The sequence below is a fragment of the Eumetopias jubatus genome, unplaced genomic scaffold (genome assembly GCF_037043125.1).
Source record: "Eumetopias jubatus isolate StellerSeaLion01/CBP00866 unplaced genomic scaffold, mEumJub1_p1.0 scaffold_12, whole genome shotgun sequence".
Lineage (NCBI taxonomy): Eukaryota > Metazoa > Chordata > Mammalia > Carnivora > Otariidae > Eumetopias > Eumetopias jubatus.
The window spans coordinates 63,854,429-63,871,949 of record NW_028274818.1 but is presented as its reverse complement, the minus strand read 5'-3'; positions in this window follow the sequence as shown (position 1 = coordinate 63,871,949).

Here is a 17,521-nt window from a genome sequence, read left to right as displayed (position 1 = left end):
CTTTGACGCCTCCTCCACAACGGGCTATCCGCAGCTCGGGGGGCCGGGGCAGAGAGAGGAGGACGGCTCGTGAAATACCCCTGCACCAGGATCCTCGACGGGGCGGGGGCGGAACAGCGCCCTGGCGCCTCGAGCCTGCGCCGTTTCCCGCCCCAGCCCCCTCCTTCCGCCCCAACCGCCATTTCTAACCGTCGGCCGCGGGCTCGCGCCCGCGTGCCTGAACACCGGGCGCGCGCGAGGGGAGGGGCCGCGGCCGCGGCGGGGGGAGCGGGCGCGCCGCCGCCGCTTTGTCCTGCGCGCGGGCCCCGCGGCCGGGTCGGCAGCCCGGCCCGCCCCCAGCCCTGGCCCACCGGCCCGGAAGTTGGCCTGCGCTCCCTCGCGGCCCGCGTCCCCTGCGTGTCCTTTGTCCTTCCGGCTCCAGGACGAGCCCTGGGTGCCGCCTGCAGCTCCACCCGGCGCCGGCAGCCAAGTAACCCCGAGCGCCAGCCCCCTGCACTTCGTGGTCCCGCGCCCGCCTCGCCGCCTCCCCTTTTCGGTCCATGACTTAGCGGCTTTAAAAATAGCGCCGCCCCGCTCACCCGAAGGAGACTGGGGACAAAATGGAGGGAGCGCTCGTGGGCGGACGTGCGTCAGGGCGTGCGGGCCCGAGCGGGGTGGGAGGGCGGGTGCGGACGGGGGGTTCGGGGCGGAAGAGGCCGGGCGGTGGATCTGCCCGTGCCTTCTGTTCGCCCTCTGGTGAGTGCCCCGCCGTGGCCGCACGCCTCCCATCCTCTGCACCCTATGTCGCACGGGCAGCCTTTGTGCCTTTCCCGGTGCGCGCCTCGGCATGCGTCTACGTGGCGTGCGCGGCGGCCATGTGGCAGTCCCGGTCACCTGGCTCCGGCTCACGACCTCGCCTTCGCCTAACCCCTTTCTGCCGTCCGGGTGCCACGCACGGTGGAGGACTCGAGTGTGGCTGAGGATTGGGTTTGCCAAGTGAGTTGCTCTGGGGAGCTCGGACAGTTCCTACAGACTGCTGTTGTACGTACTAGGGCCCGGAGGAAAAGGCACCCACCCCTGCGATCCCGCTCGGGGGGGGGGGGGGCGTTCTCCCCTGAGACTCCCGGGCTAATGTGCTTTGAGCTCTTGGTCTGGAAGGTAATATTCCATAAAGGAGGGAGGAGTTCTTGTGAAGTAGTTCCTAATTACGTTGTGAAGGAAGGAGAACTGGAAAAGTACCAGGTGAAACATGTAAATCGTCCTGTTTCTTATTGTGACTTTGAAGATTGTAAACCCATGTTGTTTGTAAAAATTGTAAACTCATTGTCTTTGAAAAGTATTTTTGTGTTATTTCTATTAAAAGTTTTATTTTCACGAAATTGCGTAATACTTGCACGTTTGTTTTTCACAGTTTACAGAGAATGGAAAGTAAAACATTTTTTCCACTCTCATCCCTCCCTTGTCCCCTAAGGTACACTCACCAGTTTTGATGTGTCTGTTTCCAGACTGTTCTTTTTTCTTTTTTATTCACTGAAACAATGTTGGTATTTAGAATTAAAAAGCGGAAGTCTCTCCATGCGATCCCTGCCCCTCTTCATGCGTACGCATGTGTCTGTGTATGATCCACATACGTCTAATTACGCACTATGTGATTTGCATTCAATACTTTTTACCATTTAACACTTCGCAATTTTTTCATGCAAGTACCTATAGATTTTCTTACTCATTTTAAAGGCCGCTCATCAGGCCTTCATCAAACCTCATCTTCCTTCTGATTGACATACGGAAAATTTCCGTATGTGTGTGTTTTTTTTTCCCACTAATCTCTCCGCCCCCCCCAAATCTTGAGGAGCATCTTTAGGTTTCTATCTCTGTGCACATGTTTGAATATTTCTGTAGGATGGATTTCTGGAAGTGGCCTGATCCGAAGGGGTATGCACATTAAAAAATTGAATACCTACTGCTAAATGGTCCTCCAAAATACTACCAATTTACATTCCCAGTGAGAGTGAGAGTGCCTGTTCTCTTTTAACCTTTCTAACACTGCATGTTATGTTTTAAAATTTCTGCGGAGGGCGCCTGGATGGCTCAGTCGTTAAGCAGCTGCCTTCTGCTCGGGTCACGAGCCCAGCGTCCTGGGATCGAGCCCCGCTTCGGGCTCCCTGCTCCAAGGGAGGCCTGCTTCTCCCTCTCCCACTCCTTGCTTGTGTTCCCTCTCTTGCTGTGTCTTTGTCAAATAAAATCTTTAAAAAAAAAAAATTTCTGCTGATCTGTCGGGTGAAAAGTGCAATCTTAACTGCTTTAAACTTTACTAGTATGGGTGACATTCTTACAAATGTTGATTGGTCATTCTTTTTCCAAGAATTTGTGTATCAGTTTTGTGCATTAAAGATAGTGATTACTGTATGTGATTTCCTTATTAGTTTATAGCAGCTGTTTACAGTTTTGGCTTTTAACTCAACAGTTATTTCTATTTCATTTGTTAATTTTGTTTATAGAGACTTTTTAACTTTTTTAAAACTGGAATCTGTCAATTTTTCTTTATGACTTCATTTTGGGTCTTGCTTGTAAGCCTTCTCAGAGTAAGGGACAGGCGGGCTAGGTAGGGAGAGATAGATAGGGGGCTATGTGATCAGGCTCACAGAAATCCCAAAATGTGGAGGTGTGGGGAAACCAGAGATATGGGGACAAATCGGACCACCCTACCCTAGGTGTGTGGGGTGGGTGTCTTTATGATAATCACCTGTGACCAACAAAGAATAACCAGACCCTAAAAAGGAAGTAAACCACTGAAGGTGTTATCAATAGAGATTGTTAAAAGGATTTAAGTTCCCTGGTTAGCTTTCTATAAAAGACCAATCCTAAAGGCCCTCGTTGGCAACCCTGTGGGGACCCCTCTCACTCTTGAGAGCTTTTTCTGTATCTTCACTTAAACTTCTATTGCTTTACTCACTCTCCGTTGTCCACGAGATTCATTCTTCGACTCCGTGAGACAAGAACCAGCTCTCCCGCATCATCTTGACTCCCATAATTAAAAATACTCTGATAATTTTGAAATTATCTTCATACACTCCCTTTCTCAATAATTTTATTTATTTACTTTTTAAAAAGATTTTATTTATTTGACAGACACGGCGAGAGAGGGAACACAAGCAGGGGGAGTGGGAGAGGGAGAAGCAGGCCTCCCGCGGAGCAGGGAGCCCGATGCAGGGCTTGATCCCAGAACCCTGGGATCGCGACCTGAGCTGAAGGCAGCCGCTTAACGACTGAGCCACCCAGGCTCCCCTCATTAATAATTTTAATCATTTATGTCTTACTTCTTAAAAGACCAACTTTTGGCATTATCGACCAAGATTATTTATTTTATCCATTTTATTTTTTATTTTACATTTTTTCTATTTACCTCGTATCTTGTTCTTTAAAAATTTTATTTTGTGGGATGCCTGGGTGGCCCAGTCGGTTAAGCATCTGCCTTTGGCTCAGGTCATGATCCCAGGGTCCTGGAATCAAGTCCCACATTGGGCTCCCTGCTCAGTGGGGAGTCTGCTTTTCCCCCTACTTGTGTTCTCTCTGACAAATAAATAAAATCTTATTAAAATATTATTTTATCTTTTTTCTAGCTTTTTGAATTGACTCACTACTTGTTCTCCATCTTTCTTGGTTTCAAATGAATGTATTTAAGGTTATAAAATTTCCTTTGAGAATCATTTTATCCCATGTTATGTCCTAGACTTTGACAGGCAATATTCCTATTACCCTTTTTTTCTTAAAATTTTAATAGTTTCAGCTTTTCTTTCCAAGTAACGAAGTGTGGATATGGTTTTGGAATTAATTTTCAGTTTTTTGGTTTTGTTTTACACTGTGGCACATGTATTTCTACTTTTTGTAATTTATTGATTTGTGTATGTGTGTGTTACCGAAGAGATCATTTTGTACATGTCCCATAGGTATTTGAAAACTGTGTGTTCTGTATTAGTATTAAGTTAAGGTTATTAATTATAATAGTATAATGGATATAGTATAAATATATGTATATAGAAATTATTAATAGTGTAAAATTAAGCTTATTATCATTCAACCATCTTTTTGTACGGTAAGGGTTTTTTCATTGCCAGCAACAGACTCTGACTCTAATTAGCTTGAACAAGAAATGTACTGGGAAGATGTGGAGAAACTCACTGAAATGATAAAAAGTTGAAGAGCCAGGTCTTGAAAAGGACAGCATCCAGAACAGTTTCGGGGGTCTCAGAAGCAAGAGGTAAAGAGGAAAGTGACCCGGGCGCCTGGGTGGCTCAGTTGGTTAAGCTACTGCCTTCGGCTCAGGTCATGATCCTGGAGTCCCGGCATCGAGTCCCGCATCGGGCGCCCTGCTCGGCGAGGAGCCTGCTTCTCCCTCTGACCCTCCCCCCTCTCATGTACTCTCTCACTCTCATTCTCGCTCCCTGAAATAAATAAATCTTAAAAAAAAAAAAAAAAAGGAGGAAAGTGACTCTTCAGGATAACAATGACGGCAAGGAATCACGATACGAGGAACATGATACTGGATCTGTTCAGCCTTCTTCCCACCATGGTGCTTTGCTCTGTCAACCATGCAGTCTGTTTTAAGACTCCCTGTTTGTTTGGCAGTGGATGGTGCCCTGAATGAGGTGGTACTTTAGCATCGTGGGTGGAGTGGAACCGGAAAAACTCTTCTCTACCTGTTCCTTCCCTTGTGGTGGCTATAAATCCTCTGGCTCACTGCCCAGAGTCTGTGCTTTCATTTTCTCAGCTGGGAGAGAGTGTCCAGTATCAGTAATCCCATCCTAGAGAGCAATAGTCATCTGCTGGTGGGAGGAAATTGGGAATAACATTTTAGGGGTTTGGCAGGGCCGTGCTGGCCAAACTCACCTTTTGAGGTTCTCTCTTAGGCTTGTGCGGGGTTTTTAAATCTAGTGTACTGGCTTTAATAATCTGATCCCAAGTCTTCTGTATTATCAGGAAATTCCTACGGTCCTGGTTCGCTGCTAGTGCATTCTCCTGTCTTTCCAGCAGAGGTATCAATTTATTTTTATATTTCTTTCGTCATTTCAATAGGTTTTGGAGAAAGGAGTGGTAGAAAGTTGTGTTGTCAGACCTCTATAACCAGAAGTCTGAATTTTCCTCCTCGTCTTTCCTGTTTGTGTGTATGTGTGTGTGCACGTGTGTTGCATATGTGTGTGTTTAAGCTGAATGGACTCAGAAGTGCAGCTGCCTCACTTTACTTTGGAGTTCTGCACCCCACAGACAGCGACTTGGATCTCTTTCGGCCCTTTATTCTGGTAGTTTACCTTTGTATTTTTAAATAAAATGCTCATTCTCTTATTTGTTGATTTTTCAATTTTAGGCATTGTCTATTAATAACGACAATTTGGCTCTCTTCTCCACCCCTTTCCCCGCATCCTCTCAACATGGATGCATCAGATTTTAACAGTGTTAAACCAGCATTCAGTGTAGGCATTGTTATGACAATGTAAGTGTCCGTAGCTGAGCCGTGTAGAGTACTAGGATTCCATTTCTTTTCTTGTGAAAATTTTTATTTTTATTTTTTTGGAGTTAGTAATTGCTTAATTTGTTTATTTGCTTAATTTTGTCGGAGCTAGGTCTTACTGGCTCTTTTCTGCATAAGAAATGATCTGAATTTAAGCATATAATACTCATTTGGTTCTTGGGACAAATGAATATTATATGCTCATTTCTTTTTCATAATGGCTCTTGAGAGCTGATGGTGGGCATCTCTTGTCAACTCTGTTCAGTGACTTCGTGTTGGTAGCTTAAAATCAGCTATAATGGAAGTATTTATGCCATGAAAATCAACAAATGCTACAAATCATGGCGTTTTTCTTTCTTCTTTTCTCTTCAGAGAGACGGTTTACCAATACACCACTGAATGCACCCATCACTAATTTTTCTCTCAGAATTATCCTACAGAGTGATAAAATTCCTACCATGTAGTCAAACACATTGTATAATCTGCCTGTCAGGGTTTTTTGTTTTGTTTTGTTTTGAAGACATCTCTCCTGGAGCTTTCCTCTTCATGATCCAGTTCAGAATAGTTCCTTTCTCAGACTGATTCCCAGCTATCATCTTGGAGACTCTCATTACCTCTTGTCGGTGATCACCTGCCTCCTCAATTCCTCATCTTCCTCTTTGTTGGCTTACTCATTTTCGAGGACTGTATCCTCTAATGGCTTCCTGGAAAAAGGTTGCCTAGAAGATAAACATTTGGGGATCATCATGCCCCCAAATATTTTTTCTCCTGTCAACTTTGATACTTAGATAAAGTTGCATTTCTAGAGTTATTCTTCCACTGGAATCATTATCTTTCCTACAAGTAATCCCCTACATAATCATAATGCCATTTTCACACCCAGGGAAAATAAGCAATAATTCCTAATTCGACTAGAATGTAGCACATAGGGACGCCTGGGTGGCTCAGTCAGTTAAGCGTCTGCCTTTGGCTCAGGTCATGATCCCAGGGTCCTGGGATCGAGTCCCACATCGGGCTCTCTGTGGGGAGCCTGCTTCTGCCCACTTCTCCCTCTGCCTGCCACTCCCCCGCTTGTGCTCATGCTCTCTCTCTGTCATGTCTGTCAAATTAAAAAAAAAAAATCTTGAAAAAAAAAAGAATGTAGCACATATTTAAAGTTCCCCAGTTGTTTAGAGAAGTTTTTCCCAATTGTTTTCCTGATTTACAATGCTTTTGTTTTTGTTTTCAAACAAGCATCCAGTACTGCTTTTGATTGTTAAGTATCTTTAGTCTTTGTCTAGGACAATCTCCCCATCTTATTTTTTCTTATGACAATGAATTTTTGGAAACTCTAATAAGAGAATTGTTTTGCAGAATGTCCCACATTCTGGGTTATCTCTTGGTATCATTTAACTTGTGTGTTTACTATCCCCTTTATTTTCTATAAACTGGAAATAAAGCCTAGGGTTGCACCATCCAGTATGGTGGCCACTAACGTCAGGTGGTTGTTGTACACTTGAAATACGTGCGGCCAATGCAACTAAGAAGCTAAATTTTAATTTAATTTCACTGGAAATAATTTGAATTAAAATTTAAAATTCATGCGTAATTTCCTTATTGGAAAAATTTTAAGTGTGTTTGGAAAAACTTAGGTATGCAAATCTACTTTTTCTATGGTAAATTTTATGAAATCTTAATACAGATCAAATATTTCCAATGAAAATTTAGCATCTGAATTGAAATGTGCTTTAAGTGTAAAAACATGCACTGGAGTTTGAAGACTCACTACAAAAAAAAGTAATACATTAATTTTTTATATTGATTACATGTTGAAATACTAATTTTTTTATATTGGGGCTAAATTAAGTATATTAAATAAATTTCACCTGTGGGTTTTTTGGTTTTGTTTTTACTTTATGTGGCTACTAGAAAATTTAATATTACACTCGTGGCTCACATTATATTCCTATTGACATGCATGGTCTAGTAGCCTGATAAAATTCAAGTTAAACATTTTTTTTAAGATTTTATTTTTTTATTTGACAGCGAGAGAGGGAACACAAGCAGGGGTAGTAGGAGAGGGAGAAGCAGGCTTCCCACTGAGCAGGGAGCCCGATGTGGGGCTCGATCCCAGGACCCTGGGATCATGACCTGAGCCTAAGGCAGACGCTTAATGACTGAGCCACTGAGGCGCCCCTCAAGTTAAACATTTTTGATAAGAATATTTCTAGATGATGTTGTGTATTTCAAATTGCATCACTTCAGGAGGCTCCTATGTCAGATGGTCCCACTATTAGTTATGCTAACTTTGGCCCCTGGTTAAGATGGAGACATTGTAAAGATTCACTTACCTTTTTGCAATTAAAAATCTATGCAAATATCCCCAAAATCTGTTCACCTAATGGTTTTGGCATTTTTTTTTTGTGATCCTGCCTTGAACTGATGATTACATTGGAGGTTGTCAAATGGTGGTTTTCTTATTTTGTCAGTCCATCTCTGTTTATTAGCTGGCTTTGGTCCTCCCCTTTAATAGATCTATATTGATATGACTTTAGGTATGTATGTATCTAATGTGTTACAATTAATTATAGTCATTCTTTTTACGCTCAGTACACTTCTGTGTACATTCCCTGCCCCAGACCTGTAATCAACCAGACCTGTCATCAACCGTTTCTTCAAAGAACTCTTGTTCTTTTAGTGGGGATTACATTGCTTCTTAAAGCCACTTGAGATGAATATTTTCTAAGCATAGGAAAAACATCAATGGCATTTTATTCAAGATCCTTACCTAATGCTTTGTACACACACGTTATTCCATCTATGTAGCTGATCACAGAATTTAAGCGTTACATCGCAAACCATTATTTTCCTCACTGCATGGTTAAACTGAATCTTGGATAGCCTTAGCTTTCACATCTTTGAAGTGAGGCTAAAACAGCCTCCTGCACCCATTCACACTAGTGTGTACAAGGATTGTCAGCTCTCCCAGGCCTCTGCGCCTCCTAGCATTATCATCTCCCCGCAAGTAACCCCCACCCCATTTTTTAAAATTTCAGTCTTGTAACTCCCCAGTTTATTTGGAAACACTCTTTTCTGAAATATATTTATATGCATTTGAGATTAGTTATCTCAAAGGAAACAGAAGTTGTGCAAATTTTCCTATAAATTTATTAAACACTGATGAAAGTACTTATTAACTTACTGACATATTAATATTCAAGCACTTCAACATAATATAATTCCTTTTTCAATCTTTACAGTGATTTTTTCCCACCTAAGCCAACATGCATTTCCATTTGGTGTATGTGTGTATATGAAAACAGACCCACTCCTCAAAATAACCGTAAAATAAGCCAGCATGCAGTGTCCTTCTTTCTGTATATATTAAAATTTCAGAGGTACGGTGGTGCACATGGGAACAAATAAGCCAATTTCCTTATGAAATAAAATAAGCATATGAAATTTAAGAAGTATTAAGGTGCTAATGATCAATCCACTAAGTCTTTCTCTCTTTCCTGTCCTTTTAATAGACAACTGTGGTACTATGGGTTATGGGTGTATGAATTAAAACACTTCTAATCTAGATCGTGAGCTCCCGTGGATGGGGCTATTCACATATCTTTCTTATTCAATAAAAGGCCCTAATGTAAAAAGATGAGAAGTAATACAGGTGAATAGAAGGCATTTGTTCTTCATCAAATTATCTACATAAACGTCCTGAAGAGGTAGCATAGATTATTTGTGTCAATGAGCTCAGAGGTTGACCTGAGCCTTGACAAGCTTTTATGTACTTCATTATGTTCTATTGTGCTGGTCTACTATTTTGTTTGGTCCACTATTTTTGTAATTGGGGCAAAGTGGGAGGTTCAACTGGCCGGAGAATACTTAATAATGTACTCCAGAAACTGTCTGCATCAAAGATTTTTATTTATTTTTCTGCCCAACACGGCAACTGATTTCCATCTACAGCTATCTTTTTAAGGTAAGAAACAGTAAGTCAACGGGAGAAACACCTGTGGCCTTGAGCTATGGAATGTGATTTCCCATTCACCCTGGGCCTGAGAAATACTGAGCCTCACTGTGGGGTCGTCCAACCAGTGCTGGTCTTCAGCCATGAATGGGTGCAGCAGCATCTAATACACTGCCACATGCACAGTCTCAAAATCGGAGTCGTTCCCATAGCAGGGGTCTTCAATAATACGTTGTTTTTGTGGATCAGAGCTCCCAAGTAGTTCAGTTTTAGCTTGGTGGTCTTGAACTCGATTACTTTTTCTATTCCAGCCTTTCAGATTGCTCCATACATGCATAGTTAGTGTATAATTGAATGAGGCAAAGTCTTCTTTGATACAAAACATCCATGTGTAACAGATTGAAATGTAAAAACCAAAACAGAACTGATTCATCATAAATAATTTGAGAAGTACTGCTTCTGCTAGCCCAATTTTTCTTATATTTGTTTTGTGCCCATAAATCTCCTGGAAGTATCGTTAAAATGAAGATTTAATACCGTAGGTCTGTTGTGGGGCTCGAGATTCTGCATTTCTAGAAAGCTCCCAGCCAATGCTGATATGGCTGGTCTTGGGACCTCACTTTGAGTACACTCTGAGTACAATCTAAGACTGTAGATTCAACTTGGATTCGCATATGAAAGTGAGAATTCTCACATACGAAAGTGAGAATATTCAGAGCAGTATGTCTGTTAAAGCATAAATACCAAAAACAATCTAAATGTTCTTGAATGGGAGAATGGTTAAATTAATTGTGGTGAAGTCATCAAACACATATACATCAGTGAAAACCAACTAGATTAAGGTCAATGTGGATGATTTATACAAACAATTTTAAACAAAATGTAAATTGCACAAAAATATGGAAAGCATTTATATAAAGCTTAAAATTATGCAAAATAATACCATATATGTAGGGATGCATATATATGTAGTAAAAATATAAAGATACACCTAGAAATGATAATACCAAATTCAGGCAAGTATTTCCACTTGTGGGGAGTAAGGGGTATGTCACCGAGGACAGGCAGCCAAGAAGATTCTAATCTATTTTATAGTTTACTCCCTAAGCTGGGTGATAAAGGTAAATGTTGTATTTTGTACCTTTGAATGGCTTTAAATATTTCATAATTACATTTAAGAAGCAATTTAAATTCATCCAGTGTAAGTTTACCCAACTTAAAAACATTCATGAGGGAAATCTCCAATATATGCTATACTTCTCAAAGGTCTTGTGGGGTAAGGGCAGAGCAGAGAAATAGAAGAGCTCCTTTAAATTGGGAAAAGAGATCTGAAAGAGGAAAGAGGGTGGTTTTGAGAATTTTGGCTCCCCTCCCCCCAGATTTGTTTATGGCCAGTTACAGTCAAACTCGGATACTGAGCTGTTAATAAAGAATTCCTGCACCCTGTCGTTCCTGAGCATGGTTAATCCAGCACCCACCTATTACACAAGAGCTGACCACCCTCCTTCAGGCACCACCAACTCCTGCGTAGATTACTGGCAACCCCCTGGTTGGCCTTTCTGCTTCCACTCCTGACCCTCAGATGGTCTTTCCCTCATGATGGCCAGGGTTATTCTTTCAAGACAAATCAGAAAAGTCATTTACGTACTCGCAGCCATCATTGCCTGGCTCATCATGGTATCTAGAATGAAGTCCACAGTCCTTAGCACGACCTTCTCGGCTTCCATGAGCTGGCCTCTCCTACCACTCTGACCTCATGTACTGCTCTCCCCTCTTGATCCCACACTCAGGGGCCCCGGCCTCCATATTGTTTATCCAATGCACAGACATTCTTATTTCAAGGCCCCGAGTGCCCTTTCCCTGCCTGGATTTTCTCTTGGGTCTTTCCTTCCCACCATCCAGGTCTCTGCTCAAATGCACTTCCTGAAAGAGGCCTCCTCTGACCATCCCATGAAGGGGGCACTCCTCCGACATTGATCTCGCTCCCTTGAGCCACTTTATTGTTCTTCCTAGCCCTGATTGTCACAGACATTGCATTAGATCTCAGTTTATCGTCTGCCTCTGCTTAGGCTTGACTATAAGCTCTTGGAGAGCAGGGACTTAACTATTTCTTTTTTTCTAAGATTTTATTTATTTATTTGACAAAGTGATATAGAGAGCACAAGCAGGGGGGGAGCGGAAGGCAGAGGGAGAGGGAGAAGCAGGCTCCCCGGTGAGCAGGGAGCCTTATGTGGGACTCAATCCCAGGACCCTGGGATCATGATGAAGGCAGATGTTTAACTGACTGAGCCACCCAGGTGCCCGGGACTTAACTATTTCATTCTGTGCTTTATCTCCAGGGCTTGGGATGGTGCCTGGCACATAGTAGGTAGTCCATAAGTCTTTGTGGAATAAGCAGATGTATGAATCAGTGAATGAGTAAGCCAGGGACTTTTGATTACCTGCTGGGGCTGAGCTGGCCACATTTAATCTACTAATTGGCAAAACTCAGGAACAATCTTGACATATTTTATCACCAGTTTAGAAACCAATAGATACTTGATAAAACATATTGGTCATTGATTGTTCTTGGAACTTATGAAGTTATTAAATAGCCCCCTTTCCCAGCATACAGTTGAACAAGTTTGTATTAATAAGCAGGATTTATACATTCTCAGGAAAGTATTAACATTTTAGTGCTCACCATGCTCTAGGTACTTTGTATATATTATGATTTCATTTATTATTCAGTGTGATCTTTCCCCCCCAGCAACTCTATGAGACAAATGTCATCATTTTGTACAGAAGAAATCTGATGTTCAGAGAGGTGAGCTGTTTGCTTAGAGTCGCAAAGTTGGTTCCACAATCCATGTAGCCTTACATTCGACATAAAGTTGTCTATTTTTTAAAAAGATTTATTTATCTATTTAAAAGAGAGACAGAGAGAGCAGGGGGCGGGGCAGAGGGAGAGGGAGAGAAAGAATCTCAAGCAGACTCCCCACTGAGCACGGAGGCCGATGTGGGGGGCTTGATCGCACAACCCTGAAACCATGACCTGAGCCAAAATCAAGAGTCTGATGCTTAACTGGACTGAACCACCCAGACGCCTCTACATAAAGCTGTCTATTGCATGATCATGTGAAGGTTATTAGATGCATCACTGAATGTTAGTGCTGGGAGGAAACTGAATCCAGACTTTTCCCTGCACAGCCAGGATATTGACTGGATACTTGTCCACTCACCTCCTTACCAGGAGAACCCATCTGAAGGCTCATGGCCTCTTCTACCTGCCTCTCTGTTCCAAGTATGTACAGCCTTTCCTACAGTTCTTCGCAGATTCTGTATTTGTGAATTCATCTCCTCGCTAACTTTTATTTGTAATCCTCAAATAAGGTCCTGTGTCATTCACAGCCACACAGAGTGGTGAAAATTCTGAGTTGTCCAACATGCACGCTCCCAACCAAGGTGGAACAAGGTGGCCCTCTGCTTTCTTCCATTAGCTCAGATACTGTAAGCGACCCTTTCGTGGTCTCTCGAAAATGCCACGCTTTTTTGCATCATCGCTCTGCTTTCCGTGAGTGATTATGCTGTTTAAAGTGGCCCCCGAGTGCAGTGCGCGGTGCGATCCGGCATCCCTGAGCGCAAGAAAGCCGCGAGGTGCCTTGCGGAGGGAAAACGTGTTAGATACTCTTTGCTCAGGCGTGAGTTACGGGGCTGTTGCCCATGAGTTCAATGTTAATGAATCAACGATGTGAATTAAGTAAGGTGTCTTTAAACAGAAACACCCATAAAATACGGTTATGTATTGATTGGTTGACAAAAATGTCACCGCCAGAGGCTCACAGGAGCCTAACCCCGTATTTTCCCTAGGAATTCGCTGTCGGCAGTGACTTTCCTGAACATAACTGTGGTGAATAATGAGAATCGACTGTATTTTTGTAACACACTGTAGAGCTGCATCTGGGCACAGAGGCTGGTAAGAGGGAGTGGTGTTAAAAACGAAGGAACAAATAAACCCCAACCCCAAAGAGAACTACTTAGTCGTAACTTAAAAGTATTTACAGTACTTTGTTGCTGGTAAACCTTAGTCAAATCTCTGTGCTTTAGTGAATGATCTGTCTAGAATGGGGAATGTAGAAACAGTATTGGTTTTTTTTTTTTCTAACACAGGGAATTCTTTTTTTTTTTTTTTTTTTAGAGATTGCTGGGGAAGGGGTAGGTGGTGGGAGAGACAGAGGGAGAATCCTAAACAAGCTCCACACCCAGGGGGGAGCTGGACTTGGGGCTCGATCTCATGACCCTGAGATCATGACCTGAGCCAGCATCAAGAATCAGACACTTAACCCACTGAGCCACCCAGGCGCCCCTAAAAACTGTTCTTGCTGTCAGTTTCTGATTGCATGCTCTAATTTTATTATCCTTATTTCTGACCTTTTCTGAGCGCAGCCGTACATTCTCATGGTTAAAATAGGAGATAACTGTAGTTCGGTGGAAAGAGCACTCAATTTGGAGTCAGAAATTCTGGGGATGAGTCAAAACTCAGATGCCTACTGGCTGTGTGATCTTAAGCAAATCTCTGACCTTTTCTGGCTCTCTTTTCTAATCTGAAAAAAGAAAGACAATAAATAGCCAATATTAGCTAGCTCACAATTCTTAGGTGTTCAAGGCCTTTTCCCTGAACCTTCATGACCCCGTGAGGGAGGCATCGATACTTCATTTTATGGGGGAGGAGAATGAAGCCCAGAGAGGTCAAGTGGCTGGCTCAAGATCACACAGCTGGAGAAAGCAGAGCTGGGTCTGGGAGCCTTCCCCACAGCCCCCACCTCGGTGGCGCTCACCAGCTGCCATCTCAAACAATGCTAGCTGCTGGGTGGCATACACTTACATATATAATACGTAATCCATGTAAGATTATCACTATTTTTTTCACTAGGTTAGCATTTTGAATGTTAGTATTTCAAAAGGGAGTTTTCCCTTAAGATACATGGTTTTCAAATGTTTGTTGGAATCATTAAGTATGCTTTTATTCTTCCAGGGACCAACTTTTGGTGGGGGGACGGTCAAGACTCATATCTGATTTTAAATTGAAAGTGAATTGAAAAAGAGAATTTTAAGTGGACATTTTCTTTAGAGTGACCCTTTGGTGAACTTATCTTTTGCATTTAAAGATTTTATTTTTTATTTTAGAGAGACAGAGAGAGTGCAATTGGGGGGAGGAGCGGAGGGAGAGGGACAAGCAGACACCGAGCTGAGCATGGAGTCTGACGTGGGGCTTGACCCCACGACCCAGAGATCATGACCCAAGCTGAAACCAAGAGTCAGATGCTTAACCAACTGTGCCACCCCTATTTTTTGCATTTAGAGTAGGATTTTTGTGTTTGTATTTGGGGGTGATTTTTCAAAGGCACAGATGTGAAGTCATAAGTCTGAGAACTGTTTCGCTGGCAGCAATATAAACCGACTACGCTGTTAGAAGAAAGACCAAAGAAGAGGGCTAACAAGACAGCACACAATTCAGGAGCCACTGACCTCCTGTGCAAACTAACACATCAACCCTTGGACGCGCCATCCCACCCTCAAAAAAAAAAAAAAAAAAAAGCTTGTCACTAAAGCAGAAACTAAAACTTTCTATGGTAGGTTTCACTCATTCATTGGCTTGCAGATGTTTTTCGATCATCTGCTATGGGCCTGGCCCTCCTCTAGGTCAAGAGCATGCAGCAGTGAGTGAGACGGATCCATCCTTCTCTTGGGAAGCTTACTTGCTGTGAAGGGAGGCGAGTAAAAGCAGGGCAAATGATTTGACCTGATGGTGAGTGCCATGAAATGCCACTGTTGGGCTGGGGCACTCTGTGGGTGTGTGTATGTGTGTCTGTCCCCCTCCAACACACACACCCTGTTCACGCAGGGGGAAGCAAGTTACCATGTTATAAGCAGCCTTCTGGAGAAGCCCAGTGAAGAGAATGGTAGCCTCCGGCTGGGTCACCAGCCAACTAAAGTCTGCCCACCCAGGTCCTCATCCTGAAGATGACTATAACCCTCGAGAGGGACCTGCAGCCCGAGCCCCTCCTGGATTCCTGCCCCTCACAGGCCATGTGAGATGGTAGATATTTGGGGTTTGAAGCTGCTGAGTTTGGGGGTAATTTGTTCCGCAACAACAGATAAAAATTCTGGTGTTCAATCCTTCTATTCGTGTCCTTGGCCAACCTCCAACAACTGGGCAAATCTGAGCATCCTTCCTTTGTGAGCTCAGAACCAGACTGCCTGGTGCTGCTAAGAAACCCCATAGGAGTTTTCACGCTACCCAATGTCTTTTGGACCGTCCACACAACTCTACGACATTCTCCTAGGAAGTTCTCTCCTCTTCAAACATTCTTCCCTGTTGTGAAGCCTCGGACCCCTTCACCTCACTCGTGCCCCCTGTGGGTGCCCTCCCTGTCCAGCTGAAGGGGGACCACGCACCTCCTGCACCCTCACCCACCTCCCCTTTTCTTCTGTGCCAAGGGGAGAGCTTCATCTAAGCCTGGTTTCTTTGTTGGGAAGCTTCATTCCATCCCCTACCTTCTCAGGCTCCTTCCTCAACCAACTTCTCCTTATCCACTGGCTCAGCCCTATCAGGATCTAAGCAAACTCCAATCTACCTCCTCTGAAAAAGAAAAATCCTCTTCCAGCCCCACATCCTTCTCTTGCCTACTTCTGGTCTCCTCTGCCAGGCAGCAAGATGCTTTCAAGTTGTCTGTTGTTCACACTGAGCAGCTTTATGGCCGAAACTTCAGTTACTGTTTCGTCCATTCAGTCTGGCTTTTAGCTGGACGAGGAGATTGAGCCCCACAACAAGCTCTGGCTTCTGCCCTCATGGAAGCTATTTATGCAGAGGTTATTCACGATCTCCATGATGATAAATCTAGAGGCTCCTTTTAATTAAATTAATTAGTTTTACAGATTTATTTATTTATTAGAGAGAGAGAGAGAGAGCATGAGCAGGAGGGGCAGAGGGAAGAGAGACTCTCAAACACACTTGATGTGGGGCTCAATCTCATGACCCTGAGATCATGACCTGAGCCGAAACCAAGAGCTGGATGCTTAACTGATTGTGCCACTCAGGTGCCCCAGAGGCTCCTTTTTATCATGGGAAAATAAAAACTTTGTGATGGGAAGTTTCAAACACATGCCCAAGTAGAGAGAACAGTGCAGTAAATCTCCATGCGCTCAGCACCCAGCTCCCACAATTAGCAGCTCATGCTCAGGTCCCCGCTGCCTCCCACCCCACCCCAGGATTATGTTGAAGGAAATACCAGATAGCATATCTTCTGTCCCCAAATATTCAGTATATATTTCAAAAATATAAGAACTCTCAAAGACCATTTTCATGTCTTCACCTTGACCATCCAACGACATCTAACATTGTGGTTTATTCCTCCGTAAACTTTTTTTTTTTTCTTTTTAACTGAGGTATAGTTGACACACAATTACATTAATTTCAGGTGTACAACATAGTGATTCGGCAAGTCTGTACATTGTGCTGTGCTTGCCTCAGGTGTAGCTGCCATCTCTCCCCAGATGCTGCTATTACAATCCATTGAGTGTCCTCCCTTTTTTTTTTCTTCAAATTTTTATTTAAATTCTTATCCGTTAACATATAGTGTAATATTGGTTTCAGGAGTAGAACTTAGTGATTCATCACTCTCATATAACACCCAGTGCTTGTCCCAAGTGCCCTCCTTAATCCCCATTGCCCATCTAACCCATCCCCTACCCACCTCCCTCCATCAACCCTCAATTTGTTCTCTATAGTTAAGGGTCTTATGGTTTGTTTTCCTCTCTTTTTTTTCCTTTCCTCTGTGTTCATCTGTTTTGTTTCTTAAATTCCACATATGAGTGTACAATATTTGTCTTTCTCTGACTGACTTATTTCAGTTAACATAATACCCTCTTAGTTCCATCCACGTTGTTGCAAATGGCAAGATTTCATTTTTTTATGGCTGAGAAATATTCCATTGTCTATATATACCATATCTCTTTATCCATTCAGCAGTCTATAGACACTTGGACTGCTTCCGTAATTTGGCTGTTGTGGACATTGCTGCTATAAACATTGGGGTGCATGAATC